The sequence below is a fragment of the Cyprinus carpio genome, chromosome B18 (assembly GCF_018340385.1).
Source record: "Cyprinus carpio isolate SPL01 chromosome B18, ASM1834038v1, whole genome shotgun sequence".
Lineage (NCBI taxonomy): Eukaryota > Metazoa > Chordata > Actinopteri > Cypriniformes > Cyprinidae > Cyprinus > Cyprinus carpio.
Window position 1 is genome coordinate 4,799,643 of NC_056614.1, and position 18,697 is coordinate 4,818,339.

The 18,697-nt window shown below is 37.5% G+C and overlaps 1 protein-coding gene across 1 annotated transcript in view; it reads left to right on the top strand.

Annotated features, from left to right (window-relative positions):
• Positions 1 to 7,496: 7,496 nt before the first annotated feature.
• The window catches only part of bcl9l (bcl9 like), a 53,881-nt gene continuing 42,680 nt past the window's right edge, over positions 7,497 to 18,697 (top strand). Inside the window, 1 exon segment of the mRNA XM_042743587.1 lies at positions 7,497 to 7,904. The gene's annotated coding sequence lies outside the window, so the exon portion shown is untranslated.

The following is an 18,697-nucleotide window of genomic DNA, read 5'->3' on the forward strand; positions in this document are numbered from 1 at the left end:
AACTACTTTTCTGTTGAACCCTCTCAGATTTCCTCAAAAATATCTTAATCTGTGTTCTGAAGATGAATGAAGGTCTTACGGATTTGGAATGACAAGACACCTTCATGTCATTCCAAACCCATAAGACCTTCGTTCATCTAATTAATTACAGAATTTTCATTTTTGGGTGAGCTATGCCTCAGTTTTTGAATATGATCTGCTCTGTCTGCACTAGTCAGGCCCTGTTGCAGGCTTTTTGGCCACTTGAGTATGTTGAATTGGCGTTGGGTGGTTAGTGAGAGAGATCACTCTGACTAGCTGTTCATTTTAATGAACCAGTGCAGTCTTGAATGAAGAAAGGCTGAACCCATCTGCTCAACGAGGCCCAATGTTGGTCAACATTCATGGCTTTCAGGTAAATCTTGTACTGTCAGATACAGTTGAATCATGCCAGAATTAAGTAGTTACAGGAATTAAGTTCAGAATATACTTCGTTTTTGTATACATACTCTAGGGCAAGTGTACAAACTGTTCTGCAGGGTTTGGCTTCAACCATAATTAAACACACTTGAACCAGCTAATCAAGGTCTTTAGACTGACTTAGGCCCCATTTACACTGCATGGTTCAAGTGACCCAATTCCGATTTTTTCCTCTCATGTGGCACAGATCGGATTTGACCAGTGAACGTGTAAGCAGGAAAAAAACGCATGGCCTCATTCATATATGGTAATAAATTGGATATGAATCGGATACGTGCCATGTAAGCAGACAAATCGGATATTCCCCAGTAAATGCGAGTCGTACGTCATTAAAAAAGTTATGTCAACTCAGGTGGACACCACCAACTGAGATCACATGACTTATTATAGGCGCGATGGAGGACGAAGGATACACACAGTGGAGCAATGCGGAGGTTTCATGTCTTTTAAGTCTTTGGGGCGAAGAGACAGTGCAGGGTGATTTTTTTGTTGACTTTTCAAAATATTGTGGAAAGCAAAACACTGTATAATTTTATTTGCATCTGCATCCATTGTATTTTGTTCTGTTTTACTTCCTTTTCAGGGTCAGAACGTCTAAGTTTGGTAGTTTCAGCAGTGTATAGTGTAAATGCAAAAACCGGATACTGGTCACTTTCTGGTCGTCAAAAAAATCGGATATAGTCAGAAAATCGGATTTGGGCATCAAGACCTGCAGTGTAAATGCAGCCTAAATTTCAGGCAAGTGTGTTTCCAGCTGGTTGGAGTTAAACTCTGAAGGACACACCACTTAACTAGAGAAGGCATTCTTTAACCCAATGGAGTTGTATGGATTACTTTTATGATAGATGGATGTGCTTTTGGAGCTTCAAAATCTCGGGCACCATTCACTGCCATTACAAAGCTAGAAGGAGCCAGGTTTTTATTTAATATAACTTTGTGTTCATCTGAAAAAAGAAAAGCATATACACCTGGGATGGCTTCAGGGTGAGTAAATTATGGGATCATTTTCAATTTTGAGTGAACTATTCCTTTAAACACACTTGAACCAGCTAATCAAGCTGTTACTAGGCACACTAGAAACTTCCAGATATGTGTGTTAAGGCCAGTTTGAGCTAAACTCTGCAGGGCATTGGCCCTCCAGGATCTAGTTTGGAGACCCTCCCTTACGAAAAACAAGTTTATTCAAGTGTGCTATTAGTATACTTCTTTTAAACTAAAAACAGGGAAGTATGCTGTTAGTTTACTTTTTATGTACTTCTCAGAAATTGGCTTTATGTACTTCTCAGAAATGTAAGTTTTAAGTATACTTGACTTACACTTACAAAAAGTCTAAATATATTTGAGCTATACTTGAGCTCCTAGAATTCGTGTTTTCATTATTATGTGTTAGCGCTAGTACACATCTTCTGTACATAATAAAAAAAAAAAAAACACAAGTGAAGAAGAAAAAGAAACAACAGATAGCAACACATTCAATCTAATTGTTCTTCCTTGAAACACAAATTAAGATTTTTTTGATGAAATCTGAAAGTTTTCTGACCCTGGATACTTACCCACATTAAAGTGTTTAAAAAAAGAATGCATGAAGCTAGAATAAAATGTTTTTGTTTACAAGCAGATGCCCCGTTCTTTCTTTGGATGTTTTGGATATTCATATAACAAAACATATACAAATTAAAACCTAAAAAGGGACAGTGTAGTATACATAAAGTATGATGTAAAGTTCACTTAAAGAAAACTTATGAGTATACTTGCAGTATAAAACTACTAAACTAGTAGTTTACTGAGTCTATACTTCAAAGTGTACAAAGTATTTAATTAGTAAATTAGTATCAGTATACCTAAAAGTTCACTTTTATTATAATTGCAGTACAAATTACAAACATAGAGCTAAACTAGTTGTGTACTCAAAGTTTGCTACTGTTATACTTAAAGTATACTATAAAGTATACTTTTATATACTAGAAAGTGGGCCAATTTAGTCCCAAGAAGTATTGAACCAGTAAACTTACAAGTATACTACTAGAACACTGATCTTTCTATACTTGCTACATAAAATATACTTAAAAATATACTTGAACTTTACTTAAGATTACTTAATAAAATAAACAAAGTATACTACTTTTTGGTAAGGATTGTCCTACAGAGTTGTTACTCAAAACTTTTGGACTTGAACTTGACTTGGACTCTGACCTCTTTGGACTCAGTCTTCACATTGACTTCAATGGTACTGTAGGTGAACGTGATTTCATCAAGTGCAACATGTTCCTGGATCAACATCCTTGTTGATCCTGGAACAACATCTCAATCAACCAATCAGAATTGAGGGATACATTTACAGGACATGTCTGTTTTAGGCTTACAACAAGGGTTACGTCTTCTGCACACTTGTTATTCAGCTATCATTTCCTTAAAAAATGTGGGATAAATTATGGGTAGGCATAGGGTTAGGTCTATTTTTTGGACAGTAATATTGTTCCAGGATCAACAAAAGATGTTGATACAGGAACATGTCTGACTTGGCAAAATCATGGTGACCCTTGATGTATGATCCCATATTTTGACATATCTCTGTAGAAACACATATAAGAATGACTTGGTACTTTGCATGCTAATACTATCTGAGTGAAACCTAAAATTAATAACCAAAGTGATGAAATCCTTATCATCCTCCAAATGTTGCCTCTGCCAATTATGAGTGATGCTAAAAAATACGCTGGTGATACACATAATGTAGACGCCAAAATATTAGTCTGTAACTACTATTAGATTCTCCATGCTTAATATCTTCAGTTTTCCGTTGGGACTCGTCCAACCTGCTCTCTCTCTTCCCGCCGGTGGCTGTGTGTGATGGAGTTATTTCATTTTTCTATAAAACACTGATGTGGGGGAAGCTCCGAGTCTCCAGAGAACTCCCCACCACTAACAAGCTAAATTAAACTCGTGAAAGACAAACAAGGCAACAAAGAAACACAGTTACTCACACACACAAGCTTCTCTTTAACCCACCTCAGTTCCTCCCAAGGCTAATTAAAAGCACTTGGTAATTACTTAAGTCACTGATTTGGCTGTGTAATTAGATGCTCTTTCTTCCAATTGCTCCTGTTGCACCAGGTATTCTCCCAAGATTTGATATATTGGTGGCTTGTGTTGTGCAGGTTTGATTATTTTATGTTGATCTGATTAATACGTGACTTTGACAGTCATGACCGTTTCCTTTCTGCCTCAATCATACATCGCTCTTTCTTTTTTATCATTCCCTCACTCTTTTCCTCTCCTCTTGTTATCCAATTCCATCAGACTCGCGGAGGGTAAACCAATTTACATTCTTGTTTTGGTCTTCAGATCCTTGCCAGTTTCCATGACAACACTGCTTTCACACTCTTTCCCCCCCTTTCTCCTCCTCGGGATCTTTCATTCCCCACTGTTTCGCTCTCCTCCTTTACTCTTGACCTTCCTCTTCTATCTCATTTTCGTTCTCTTTATATTCTGTTTGGTTTTTGCATCTAACTCTCATTTCCTTGCCTAATTGATACGGTTGCTGTTGTGGCACACAGCGGCTGATGGTAACAGTGAAGAAGTGAGATGGGCAGGAGGGAGATGCATCCCAAACGTCTGTATTAACACACATCACACTCTCTGTGTGTTAAATGATCAGTGCCGGGAGGAAATGATTTGGGCGTCTCTCTGTCTCTGTTTCAAAAGGCTGTCTGGTATCTGACGCTTTTATTTGCTGCTGTTTGCAGACCGAGGATCATTTTATACAGGCGATATAATTAAATAACTGTGTGAATGATATTAATCATCACTGGGTACAGGCGTATAAACTACTCATTATTCAGGATTAAAAAATATGTTCTGTTACTGTTCCAGAGACATTTTAAAATGAACTTCAACCACTTCCAAACATTTTAATGTGCTTCCACGCATTTTCCAGAAATGTGACCATGTTTATCTAACATCATTACTTGGCTCTCTTGGAGTACTTGATTCTGATTGGCCAATCACGCATTCTCTGGCCAAATATTTGTGTGTAATGGCTGTTTAACTATTTAATTGACCATTGTCCCAAGCAACCAATTTCCTACACAGCTAGTTTCATGTCTCTAGTAACACACTGTGGTCTCATTCTTCTCACATATTACAATTATTTAAAATTAAATCAATATTTCATGTCAGTTTATCTGATAGGCAGCCATGCAATAGCAAGATGATGTCCGTTCAGTTGGTCATTATTGGAAAATAAACCTCTTAAAAATGACACAACCACTCCGTTGGTGTTTAATTTATGATAATTTCCGGCTGACTGTACAGTATTCCTTACTAGTAACGTTGTTTCTGTTTAGGGTCAGTTAACCTCAGCAACACATTAGTTGCTTCCTAATTCACATGCACTATTCCATTTTATAGTTTACACTGAAAATTTCAACAATAAGAAGTGCACTTCAAATGCTGGGATGATGCACTTATTTAACCAAATAGATACGTGGAATGCATTTCATGCACTCAACCGTCACAGCTTTCCTTCTAAACCTTCTAATATTCATTCACGAGATGGTAGAGTACATCATAGTGCATAATATACAGTATGCCATTTGGGGCACAACTACTGCCTTACAATTTTCCTCAACATAATACCATTCCAAACCTGCACAGAAAAACCAATGACTTTTATTGTATGCACACACACACACACACACACACACACACACACACACACACACACACACACACACACACACACACACACAAACACACACACACAAAATAAATAAATAAATAAAAGTTTTAAATGTATTGTGTGCACAAGATAGAAGGTCATTCAAGTTTGGGACAATATGAGGGTGAGTAAATTTTCATTTGATCATTTCACTATTATAAAGTTAAAAATACTATTATAAATTATATTTTATAAAGCGAACAAAAAGAAAAAATCAAAACCTGTATGACATTCTTTTATTGTGTGGAACATAAGAGAGAGAGGATTTTTTTTAAGAATGTTGGTTAACATTATTGAATTCAACAGTTGGCAATCAACCATTGTATTCCAATGTATTTTTCCTATTGAATTGCATATAATTAAAGTCAATGGGGAAAATACTATAGAATTCAAAGTGAGCCAGTATTGTTTGGTCACTTGAATACCAATATTTTTCAAAATATCTACTTTTATGTTCCACAAAAGAAAGAAAGTCATACAGGTTTGCATAAGGTTGAGTAAATGATGACAGAATTTTCATTTTTGGGTTGACTAGCACTTTAATGTGTGTTTTCAAGCAAGCAGAACGGCCTTAGGGTCTATTGGATGCCAAACTGAGCGTGAGGGTCAAATCCAACGATTTTTACACAAGTTTGTATCTCTACAAAGATTCTTACTGTCTTTTTTAGTATATTTCATTCATCTCTCTCTCTTTCCCACTTTCTCCTCAAGGCTAGGCACTTGAGAGTGTAATACAACACCAGATTTGGGAGACAAAGAGAAAGAGCCCAGTTCTTTTCAGGAATACACTTTTGCCAGTGCAAAATATCATTCCTATATATATATATATATATATATATATATATATATATATATATATATATATATATATATATATATATATATATATTTGAAACCACTGTCCATTCAGTAGGGTTTACTACATAAATTTAACAGCAGAATTAGAATCCTGAATTTCTCTAGGTTTCATCATGTATACCTGATTATAACGCATGTTTCCTCAGGGTAAAAAATATAAACACAACCAGCTCATAAAGGAGCTATCTGTATGCGCACAATTAGATTAGCTGAGCTTCAGTTTAGAGAGGGGTTGATTTCTCTGTGGTGCAACTTTTGGTGCATTTAGTGCAAGCCTGTCGGATATGAAACTATGGTTAATTCACTTTGGGATGCACATTTACATAATCATAGTTTTATTTTAGAAGATTTGTCTGCTTTGACAACCTGACAGTAAAATACTAAATTCATCAGGGCTTCACTAAAGGGACTTTTTGGACTTTTAACAGTTTCCTGCACCACCAGAGGGAGTGCTCACCTGTGAAATGATGTCTGAACACCCAGAGATGAGGGTCCAAATGTATCAGAGGGTATCAAGCCTCCCGGGGAGAGAGCGCTGATCTTGACATATGCCGGGTAAGGAGTGATCTAAGGGGGCTGATACATCTGATACCTCTGTTGTCAGGTCAGGTTATGTGTCTGATGTCTCAGACAAAGCAGACGTGAGCTTCATTCACTCAACCACAATTGCATTACTGTGTTCCTCAGTTTTACTGAACCAATAAAGAAACATGCTCCTGTGTTATTCAAAATAATAATAATAATAATAATAAAACATATTCTTTTAACAAAATTAAGGCCATATTTGATCTGTCTTAAATGATCATAGCTATTTGAAAAGTGTGATTGGCAAATTGTTGTAGTGGCAGACAAAACAATTCATGGGCATACATCAGATCATATAACAATTATATAATAATAACTTGTTTGTCACATTTACTACGGGATAAACACTGCCACATTGAATATTATTGTTCTTTTAATTTGATGATTTGTAAAAAAAAAAAAAAAAAAAATATATATATATATATATATATATATATATATATATATATTTTATTGTGATTATTTTTTATATGAATGTATGTGGTACATAATGTGTGTGTTTCCTGTATTTGTATTTATTATTTTCTTTTTGATTTTGTTTGCATGTGCAATTTTATATATATATATATATATATATATATATATATATATATATACACACACACACACACACATACATTATTGCAATATATATGTATTTACATGTATTGTAATTTATTATGTTTATATATTGTTCTGTATTGATTATTTTCATTTTGATTTTGTTTGCATGGGCAATCATATATATATTATTCTCTCAGTAAAGCCTTTTGTAAACTATCAGTTTTATAATGATTTATAAAAAATATGATATTGTGGATATTTTAATGTGAAAATGTGTGCTAATTAGACGATGGTGTATGATTATGATCTAATATGAGAGGAGCTCAGTGAAACAGCAGGAAACAGTCCTGATATAGCTCTGGGGTGAGCGAGCGAGCGAGCGTGCGTGCGTGTCACTCATATGTGTGTACAGTGAGTTGAGTAATGAGCGCGAGAGCGGCTGTCTGTCTGAGCGCCTTCTGCTACCTCTACACTACGGGCTGGAATATGCAGACAGCGTCTCCAACAGCGGAGTCATGATCTGCCGTCTTCCCCGGGACTCGTCTTCCGTTCGGAGCCGAAGCCAAACAACATTTTGAAGCATCTGATATTTAACCAGCGGCTTTCCTTCGGGGCATCGCGTTGGTCGCTTAACACAGCCGAGGAGGATCTTGCGCAGTGGCGGCGGACACTTCGGGTGATGTCGGCTGGCCGTCACTCTTGACATCGGCCTCCGCTCGCAGACGCACGGCGGAATGGGGTAGGCAATCTCCGCGCTCACGCACCCACACAAGCTCGGCGCGTACTAAACGCCGAAGCATCAGACTGTCAGTTGGCTGCATGTACCGAGGCGTAGCGCTCGGGCTCTGAACTCGCAGTCACAGCAGCAGCTGTAGGGGATCCTGGAGTTAGCCTCGCCTGCTAACTGCCTCTCTTCAATGCAATGGATGCTAATGAGCTGACGACAGGCTCGGAGTAACGTCGGGCCCGTCTCCATGTGACCGTAAAAAGACACGAAAAGCCAGAAAAGACTTGTAGCTGCTGCTCAAGAGTGAGTTAGGGCGTTTTGATTGTCGTTTGAAGGTCTGGGTTGAGGGAAACGAGCTAGGCTGTTACAATGTCGCGACTGATTGGCAGTAAGAGGCAGGCACTTGAAGAATGTGACGGTGAATGTGGCCGCTGCTCACCATCACGTTCAAGAAGTCAATGGAAAAAAGCGGTTGTCTCTAGTAATACCTTCAGCATTAAAGATGGGCTTTTTACTGAAGTGTGCTGCAGCTGACAGGGCATGCATAGTCCTACAGGACATTAGTTTCTCTTTGTAATTTAAATATTGTGCACACATTCAACACACTGGAATGTTTGAATGTCCTTGCGTCACACAAAAAGCATATCAATCCATGAGGCATTTACTGTAAACAAAGATAGCACAAGCAGAGTTTGTAAGCAAAACATTACAGGAAGTGTGTTTGGCATGTTTTAAAAGATAAAATACACTTCAGAATGAAGACTTAAAAGTATTTACACATGTTCTATTGTCAAACATTAATGGAACATGTTCTTGGTTAAATGAGAAGTTCATTTACTTAAAGGGGTCATATGATGTTGCTAAAAAGAACATATTTTTTTTGTGTTTGGTGTAATGAAATAGGTTTATGCAGTTAAGTTTCAAAAAACATTATTTGCCACATACTGTACATTTATTGTTTCTCCTCTATGCCCCGCCTTTCTGAAACGCGTCAATTTTTACAAAGCTCAATGTATTGAAAAGCGAGGTGTGCTCTGATTGGCCAGCCATCCAGTGCGTTGTGATTGGCCGAATACCTCTGTGTTACGTTACTTTTGTTGTGATTTTTAATGTATTGTGTTTAAGTTTACTTGAGCGCCAAGACAAAACCAATAAAACCCATTACAAACGAGACATTTGTTGCATCCAGTGGGGACATAATTACTGATTATAATGTGTATATATAACTGTGTTCCAATTGACATGGTCCCTACAAAGTGTTCATTGCTCCCTACTCCCTGAGCAGGGGAAATCTGCTGAATTTACTTCACTTCAGAACATTCATTCACGGATTTGCACTGCGCAACATCTTCACACACGGACAACTGTGACATCATATACCTCTGTAAATAAATACAGTTTAAATTCACGTCTCGCACACTTCAGTGCACTTTGAATGGAGCATATAGATTCACTTCGAACTGGAATCATGGCGGAATATCCTGTGATGTCTACTTTGCAGGGCACTTACTTTCGAACAGAACAAACGTCTGAAGCGATTAAAAAAAAACATACAAAATGTGCAGAGCAGGGGGGCACGAGGACTGGAAATAAGAACCGCTGACTTATACTGCCTTTTTACGCTTTGCGTTTTGTGTCGCGCTGCATAAACAAACAACCATGTCTGCATTTGGGATCGGAGAAACGACAAACAAGCGCTAATCTACACTGCTCAAAAATCGTGTTTTAATCGTCAGTGGTAAAATCTTTTAAAATATGCAAACGTAGCCTACTTACAGACTGTGAGTCAGAACATTGTAGTCTACTCTCCCAGGATCAGGAAACAGTCCTCCATAAAATGCACTGCACACATCTGTATATTTGGGTTGGACTGTTCTGGAACAGTGTTGTAAATACAGCTCAACCACTGATTTCTAGTCGTGTCCACTTTTGGAAGAACAAACAAAGTAGTTTCGCTTTTTACAAGGAAACACACAGCGACTCCACAACATGGTGGTGGCAACAGCGAGAATAAAAGTTATGCCTTCTTGCTTTGCGTGAACATCTGGGCGGCGTTATGCAAATCTTCCCACATCGTGACGTAGACATGTGGGGGTGTGTTAGAACGAGCCGTTTTAGGTAGGCATGGTTGACTGTTAACTTTTATAAAGAATATCTCTTTGGATTTGAGACATTAGTCTTTGCACCTTTACAGATCTTCTTTATACACCAAGAGCTTGTAACACTCCGAAGAGAAAGGAAAAAATGAAATCACATCAAATTACCCCTTTAACATCATGTCGTATGCTTGCTTTCTTCCGTGGAACGCAGAAGGAGAATTTTTTGGCGCTTTTCCACTGCTCGGTACGGTTCACTTTTGGGGGTTTTCTACTGGGTACAGTACCTGGTACCTGGTACTTTTTTAGTACCACCTCAGTTGAGGTTCCGTACCGTTACCAAAACGTGACGTGTAAACTCTGCTGATCACGGATTGGCCGGAGAGAATCGTTGCTACCTGCTTCACTGAACTTGCGACACAAACACAAAAGAGCCGCTAGATTTAAATCAGCACAGCCAGCCAACAATCGAATGGAACTGTTTTGATTGAGTGCACCTTTTTTTAACAACCAAAAACTTTTGGTATCTGTTGCGAAAGTACAGACGTTCCTCTCGCTGATAGCAGAGGAGCGTATCCAGTGAGAGCTTGTTGGGGCGACGCGGAATGAAAAAGGTTTTTTTTTTTAGGAGTTGTGGCAGTAGAGGCGGCGCAACTATAACGACATGTGAATAATCCCACCCCCTCTAAAGCGATACTAAACTACAGTGGAAATGCAAACTGATCCAAGCCGTGGCGAGTCGTACCACGCAGTGGAAAAGCGCCATTTGAGGAATGTACAGGTTGCTCCTTTTTCGTGTAGTTACTATGAAGGGGGATTAGCTTTCAAGCTTCAAAAAGGAGGCCAAAGTATCATAGAAGTGATTCATATGATATTCCAAAGCCATATTACAGCTCTGTGTGAGGAGCAGACTGAAATTTAACTCCAATGAGCTGTTAACTGCTGTGATTGGATCATTAAGTCAGTGAGCTGAAATCAAGAACCACGTTAGTCAAATTATTGAATGAATCATTCAAACTGGTTTTAATGAAATGGATCAACAGATTGATTGAAAAGATGATTTAATTCATAAACCGGACATTTTGTCTAGTGAACTTTTGTGAACAACCAAAGGAGAGTCAGGACAGATGTCAGTGACTGCATATTTGTTGTGTGTGCTGTCATATATGGTTTTAGAAAGCCTAGTTGTATGGGCCACTTACGATTCCATGGGTGTTAAAAATTCTTCATGGAGCTTTATTTTTTAGAGTGAAGATGGTCATGAAGGATTGGATGAGCAAGCGATCACAAAATATAAATTTTTGGGTTGAAATGTTCCTGAATAAAATGGGTTATTTGGTGAGAAATTGATTTAATCAAAGATTGTGAATTGGTTGTATTGTGAAAGTGGGGGCTTGATGACGTCACACGAAAAGGTTAGTAGCTTCAGAGGCAGAGCAAATTTTTTGTAATTTGTTTTGATTATTTTTAACTTTGAAATAATGTGCTCTGAATCAGGAGTGTGTATTAAGAAATAAAATAGCCTTCATTCTTTATATGTGAATAACCGTTTGCATCCCGTTCAAACCCCTCACTAAAGGGTGCTACCCATGTTCCCGTAATTCTCTTTTTCCTGTCAGATCTCCAGGGCCTCGGTGACGCAAGCTGATTAAGTTAGTGGTGTGTGTGATCTAGGGAGAGATAGTGATCCTATGAGCTGACCCCAGATCAGACAGAGCTGATAATCTTGCGGTTTCTCTCGATAGTTTTGACACAGAGGTCTGTTTCAATTAAACAAGTCTTTTTCCAATTTTTTCTCCATCATCATTTCTCCAACAGACCATCAGTAGTAGTCAGCAGTGTGAGCAGAGAGAGAGAATGTGTGAAGTGTATTCTGGCAGTGTTTGGCTGCTCTTTAGCCCACTGGCCACACAGGCCATTAGCTAGTGCTGTGAGCGTGATATCCTACCACACTATTTTTAGAAGCTCACAGAGTTTGCAACTTGATCTGAATTGTGTTTGAGGCTGAAGGCTCACAGCGTGCTCTGCCCCACATTGGCTCAACACCTCGTAGACACCAGCGAGTGTTTTAGAGCGAACCGCTCGAGGGATCTGGCTTTAAAGTGATCTAGATTCATCTATAGTGTTAAAGCTCCAGTTGTAATGTCACAGAGATGAAGGAAATGTGACGTCAATCTCAAATTGAGGTGATGGTGCATCATCTGTGAATGGCGAATGTGCTGGTTTTGTTTTGAAAATTCGCTTACACATGTCTGACCCTTTACCCTGTAGCCTTGGCATAGTCTTGCTGGAGGGACAGCACCTTACAGACATTATAGTGCATTGGTAGGTGTTTCCCCAACATAATTTTGCTTTGAGACAAGACATCATTCCTCATTTACAGATAGTTGTACAGTTACATCATCAAATGACAGCAATTCCATCTGCAAAAATGTAGTTCATACATACAGTGACTTGAATACACTTCTTCTCTGATGCACATTCTTCATTTCTAAATGGAAATACAATTTTGACTTAATTCTCTCATATAAGGATCTCCCGCACACTATCTTAACTTGCAAAATAAATTTTTAATCACACAACGTTTCGGTCACACGACCTTCATCAGGAGTATACAAATGTTCAAATTCATCTCTTTTAAGATAAACACATGACCAATTAACAGAGTTCCATCTGCAAATAATTAAACTCATTGGGAGTATATAATTAGCACCGCATCATAAACAGTTGTTATAGTTACAACAATCCAGATCACCTATAGGTTAACAAAATTCATCCAAAAGACACAATCAACACATCGTCATCAAACAGCATCAAATTGTAATTCTAAAACAGTTTTATAACAATCAGTCAGGTTCCACAGTCACTCAAACTCATCATGAATACATAGTGGAAAAGAACACCTCATTCAAAACAATTGCATGACTATAGCATTACATTAAATAATGCTTCATCGTTCATACCCATAGGTGATAAAGTTTGGAGGGTGTAAATCCCCAAAACAGTTCGCGTCTCTGTAGAAGTAATTCAATGTCTCCACCTCTAGGTGGCAAAGTTACTTTTTCAATCCCACAAAAACGTAAAGAGGTTACGTCATGATTCAAAGTTAAAAAGTGTACCGCAACTGGTGGGAAAAACGTCACATCAGTTGAAACAAAGAATTAGTGAACATAAGAGTTCAATAAGAAGAAAAGATCTAAATTATCCAGTTGCGGTACACTTTTTAACTTTGAATCATGACGTAACCTCTTTACGTTTTTGTGGGATTGAAAAAGTAACTTTGCCACCTAGAGGTGGAGACATTGAATTACTTCTACAAAGACGCGAACTGTTTTGGATTTACACCCCTCCAAACTTTATCACCTATGGGTATGAACGATGAAGCATTATTTAATGTAATGCTATAGTCATGCAATTGTTTTGAATGAGGTGTTCTTTTCCACTATGTATTCATGATGAGTTTGAGTGACTGTGGAACCTGACTGATTGTTATAACTGTTTAGAATTACAATTTGATGCTGTTTGATGACGATGTGTTGATTGTGTCTTTTGGATGAATTTGTTAACCTATAGGTGATCTGAATTGTTGTAACTATAACAACTGTTTATGATGCGGTGCTAATTATATACTCCCAATGAGTTTAATTATTTGCAGATGGAACTCTGTTAATTGGTCATGTGTTTATCTTAAAAGAGATGAATTTGAACATTTGTATACTCCTGATGAAGGTCGTGTGACCGAAACGTTGTGTGATTAAAAATTTATTTTGCAAGTTAAGATAGTGTGCGGGAGATCCCTATATGTTTATACGACCCACCAGGTCTTATTTTTTCTACGCACCTATTACTTACAGGTGTGCGATGGAGTTCGTTCACGACTTAATTCTCTCAAAAATGTCAGGGTGGTACAACTGCCCTGATATCATAAGAAAAAATGTCAAAAAATTGAATTCTTAAAAAGAAAACCTTATTAGTACGGTTATAGATATTTATTATTTATTGGAACTATATCAGGATATATAAATCAGGAAAGAATAAAGAGGAGGTGCACATTTAAAGTGGTGGAATTTAATAGTAAAATTTCATGTGGTGCGACTTGCTACAAATGCAATAGTGTATATATACATATATTAAGATGTGCACACCCATATATTTACAGTATAAGGAAAATTTTATTTATTTACTTATTACTTTGTGGTTACTGCACATAACATTTTTAGGATTAAAATATTATTATTATTTTTTTGAAATGGTAAACAAACAAGTATAGTAAAAAAAAAAACACGTTAATACAAATGCAGCAGTATGTTTTTAGAGCTTGGCAGATGATTAAAAAAAGTTTATTTATTTATTGTGGACACTCTTATACAGTTACAGTATGTCGTTGACTTTATGTGAGATGTCAAGTTTCTCATGCAGACATTCTGGTGAATTCACCACAAGTGTGTATGCAAGCAAATGTGTTTCTACTCTCATTATAAACTGTCAAATCTGGATTATACTTAATGAGGGATTGTGTGTATACAGTTACCTAATTAGCATAATACATGCCCAAACCATTTTCATATAAGGGCTGTCTGCGTGACCTCTCCTGTACAGCCATTCAAAAGTCTCTGCAAACAAGTTTCAGAACACTCCCTCTAACTGTCATTGGTTAAAACAAGCAGATAGTCCACTCAAACCCACACCATTAACACACCACAGTAACGGTCAATGTTACTGTGTCAGGCTAGTTGGTGTTACAGAAGAATGTTCTTCCTGGACCCTTGTGAGTTTGCTGAGGAACTGAGTGTGGTTAGAGTAACCTGAGTTGACTTCAAGTTCAAACCTACAATTCACTTCTGCTTCTGTGAAAACAGTAGAGGATAAAAAACTGCTTTAAGGAACTAGACTAGACTACACTGTGATGTCACATTTTAGCCGGAAGGAACATTTATCTGATAATGCGCTTGAATTCTTGAGATTCCTTTTGGACTATTTTGTATATTAGATACAGTGAATGACGAATGGGGAAATGATGGGGGGAAAGCAGGAAGTGAGATCACTGACTGACACAAGCTGGATACTAACTGAACACCACAAATGCTAGACAGGGGCATCGGAACAACCCGAAAAGTAGGTGGTGAGACGTTATAAGTCTGACTTCACAAGTATGACACAGATGGAATGTCTCGTTGCCTTGGATACTCATGTGAGATACCATTTCAGAAAGGTCAGTCACTCAACATTTTTGTAAAATATTGAATAATGTAATTCTATTTCTAATTATAGTTAATTCTATGAATTTAATTCCATTAATTTATATTTAATACAATTTTTATATATAATGTATAATTTAAATATAAATAAAGAACTTTTTAATATATAGGCACAGCTTTGGTCATAAACATTAATTGTGACATTCGGTTCAGCTCATATGTAGAAGGCAGTATTTTGATAGGTGAGTGTTAATAGTATGATTTCCATGTGCCGCAAACACATTAATTTACCCTGCAGCCAAACCGACCTGTTGGCAGAGACTTGGTTGTGCAGTGGTGCATTTAAAGGGGTGATATGATGCAATTTAATGTTTTCCTTTCTCTTTGGAGTGTTACAAGCTGTTCGTAAATAGATTAGATCCCTAAAGTTGCAAAGACTAAAGTCTCAAACCCAAAGAGATATTCTTTATAAAAGTAAAGACTCGTCCATGCTCTCCTAAATAGATTAGATCCCTAAAGTTGCAAAGAATATGTCTATGTCACTGTGTGGGAAGATTTGCATAACACTTTAACAAATGTTTACACAAAGAAAGGAGGCGTAACTTTGATTAACTTTGATTTTTGCCACTGCCAGTGGTAAGAGTAGCCTACAGTGTCGGCAGTGCACAAAGGCTGTTTTTCTATAAAGTGGGGCAATTCCAATTTTGCAAGGACAGTTTGGCACTTCTGACTCACAGTCTGTAAGTACGTTTTCAGATTTAAAGAATTTGCCACTGATGATTCAAACACAAGTTTTAAGCAGTGTAGAGTAGCGCTTGTTTTTTGAAACGTTTCTTCCGATCACAAATGCAGACATGGTTTTATGTTTACGTGGCGCGATACGCAATGCCTAAAAATACAGCAGAAGTCATTATAATCAGTAATTATGTCCCCTCTGGATGCAACAAATTCCTCGTTTGTAATGGGTTTTATTGTTTTTTATATATTTTATTATTTTTTTGAAATGGTAAAACAAACAAGTATAGTAAAAAAAAAAACACGTTAATACAAATGCAGCAGTATGTTTTTAGAGCTTGGCAGCAGATGATTAAAAAAAAGTTATTTATTTATTGTGGACACTTATACAGTTACAGTATGTCGTTGACTTTATGTGAGATGGCAAGTTTCTCATGCAGACATCTCTGGTGTGAATTCCACCACAATGTGTGTATGCAAGCAAAATGTGTTACTCTCATTATAAACTGTCAAATCTGGATTATACTTAATGAGGGATTGTGTGTATACAGTTACCTAATTAGCATAATACATGCCCAAACCATTTTCATATAAGGGCTGTCTGCGTGACCTCTCCTGTACAGCCATTCAAAAGTCTCTGCAAACAAGTTTCAGAACACTCCCTCTAACTGTCATTGGTTAAACAAGCAGATAGTCCACTCAAACCCACACCATTAACACACCACAGTAACGGTCAATGTTACTGTGTCAGGCTAGTTGGTGTTACAGAAGAATGTTCTTCCTGGACCCTTGTGAGTTTGCTGAGGAACTGAGTGTGGTTAGAGTAACCTGAGTTGACTTCAAGTTCAAACCTACAATTCACTTCTGCTTCTGTGAAAACAGTAGAGGATAAAAAACTGCTTTAAGGAACTAGACTAGACTACACTGTGATGTCACATTTTAGCCGGAAGGAACATTTATCTGATAATGCGCTTGAATTCTTGAGATTCTTTTGGACTATTTTGTATATTAGATACAGTGAATGACGAATGGGGAAATGATGGGGGGAAAGCAGGAAGTGAGATCACTGACTGACACAAGCTGGATACTAACTGAACACCACAAATGCTAGACAGGGGCATCGGGAACAACCCGAAAAGTAGGTGGTGAGACGTTATAAGTCTGACTTCACAAGTATGACACAGATGGAAATGTCTCGTTGCCTTGGATACTCATGTGAGATACCATTTCAGAAAGGTCAGTCACTCAACATTTTTGTAAAATATTGAATAATGTAATTCTATTTCTAATTATAGTTAATTCTATGAATTTAATTCCATTAATTTATATTTAATACAATTTTTATATATAATGTATAATTTAAATATAAATAAAGAACTTTTTTAATATATAGGCACAGCTTTGGTCATAAACATTAATTGTGACATTCGGTTCAGCTCATATGTAGAAGGCAGTATTTTGATAGGTGAGTGTTAATAGTATGATTTCCATGTGCCGCAAACACATTAATTTACCCTGCAGCCAAACCGACCTGTTGGCAGAGACTTGATTGTGCAGTGGTGCATTTAAAGGGGTGATATGATGCAATTTCAAGTTTTCCTTTCTCTTTGGAGTGTTACAAGCAGTTCGTGAATAGATGAGATCCCTAAAGTTGCAAAGACTAAAGTCTCAAACCCAAAGAGATATTCTTTATAAAAGTAAAGACTCGTCCATGCCTTCCTAAAACGGCTCGTTTAAACACGCCCCCACATGTCTATGTCACTGTGTGGGAAGATTTGCATAACACTTTAACAAATGTTTACACAAAGAAAGGAGGCGTAACTTTGATTAACTTTGATTTTTGCCACTGCCAGTGGTAAGAGTAGCCTACAGTGTCGGCAGTGCACAAAGGCTGTTTCTATAAAGTGGGGCAATTCCAATTTTGCAAGGACAGTTTGGCACTTCTGACTCACAGTCTGTAAGTACGTTTTCAGATTTAAAGAATTTGCCACTGATGATTCAAACACAAGTTTTAAGCAGTGTAGAGTAGCGCTTGTTTTTTGACGTTTCTCCGATCACAAATGCAGACATGGTTTTATGTTTACGTGGCGCGATACGCAATGCCTAAAAATACAGCAGAAGTCATTATAATCAGTAATTATGTCCCCTCTGGATGCAACAAATTCCTCGTTTGTAATGGGTTTTATTGTTTTTATATTGTCGTGCCGGGACACGGCATCACAGTATGGTAAGGGGCGTAACATTTCCATCACACGCTTGAGGTATTTGGCAAATCACAATGTACTGGATAGCTGGCCAATCAGAGCACACCTCGCTTTTCAGAACATTGAGCCTTGTTAAGATTGACACTAAGGTTTTTTTCAACCTTAAACCACATAAACACATTACATTACACTAAATACACTAAATGTTCTTTTTAGCAACGTCATATGACCCCTTTAAGGAAACAAGCTTGTGCTTCTGTGTTTACCATATTTTATGAGCTTGATGAATGTGTATTGTTTAATGTTAATGAGTCAGTGGCTTAATCTTCTCAGTCTGTATGGATTTCCTTTGTGAACTTTGGGTTGCATGAACTTTCAATGAATGGAGAGAAAATAGGTTCCAGTAAAAACATCCTCATTTGAGTTTCGAAGAACTTTACTTGCCCTCAGACCATCCAAGATATACGTGAGTTTGTTTCTTCATCAGAACAGATTTGGAGAAATGTAGCATTACATCACTTGCTCACCAATGGATCCTCTGCAGTTGATTGGGTGCCGTCAGAATGAGAGTC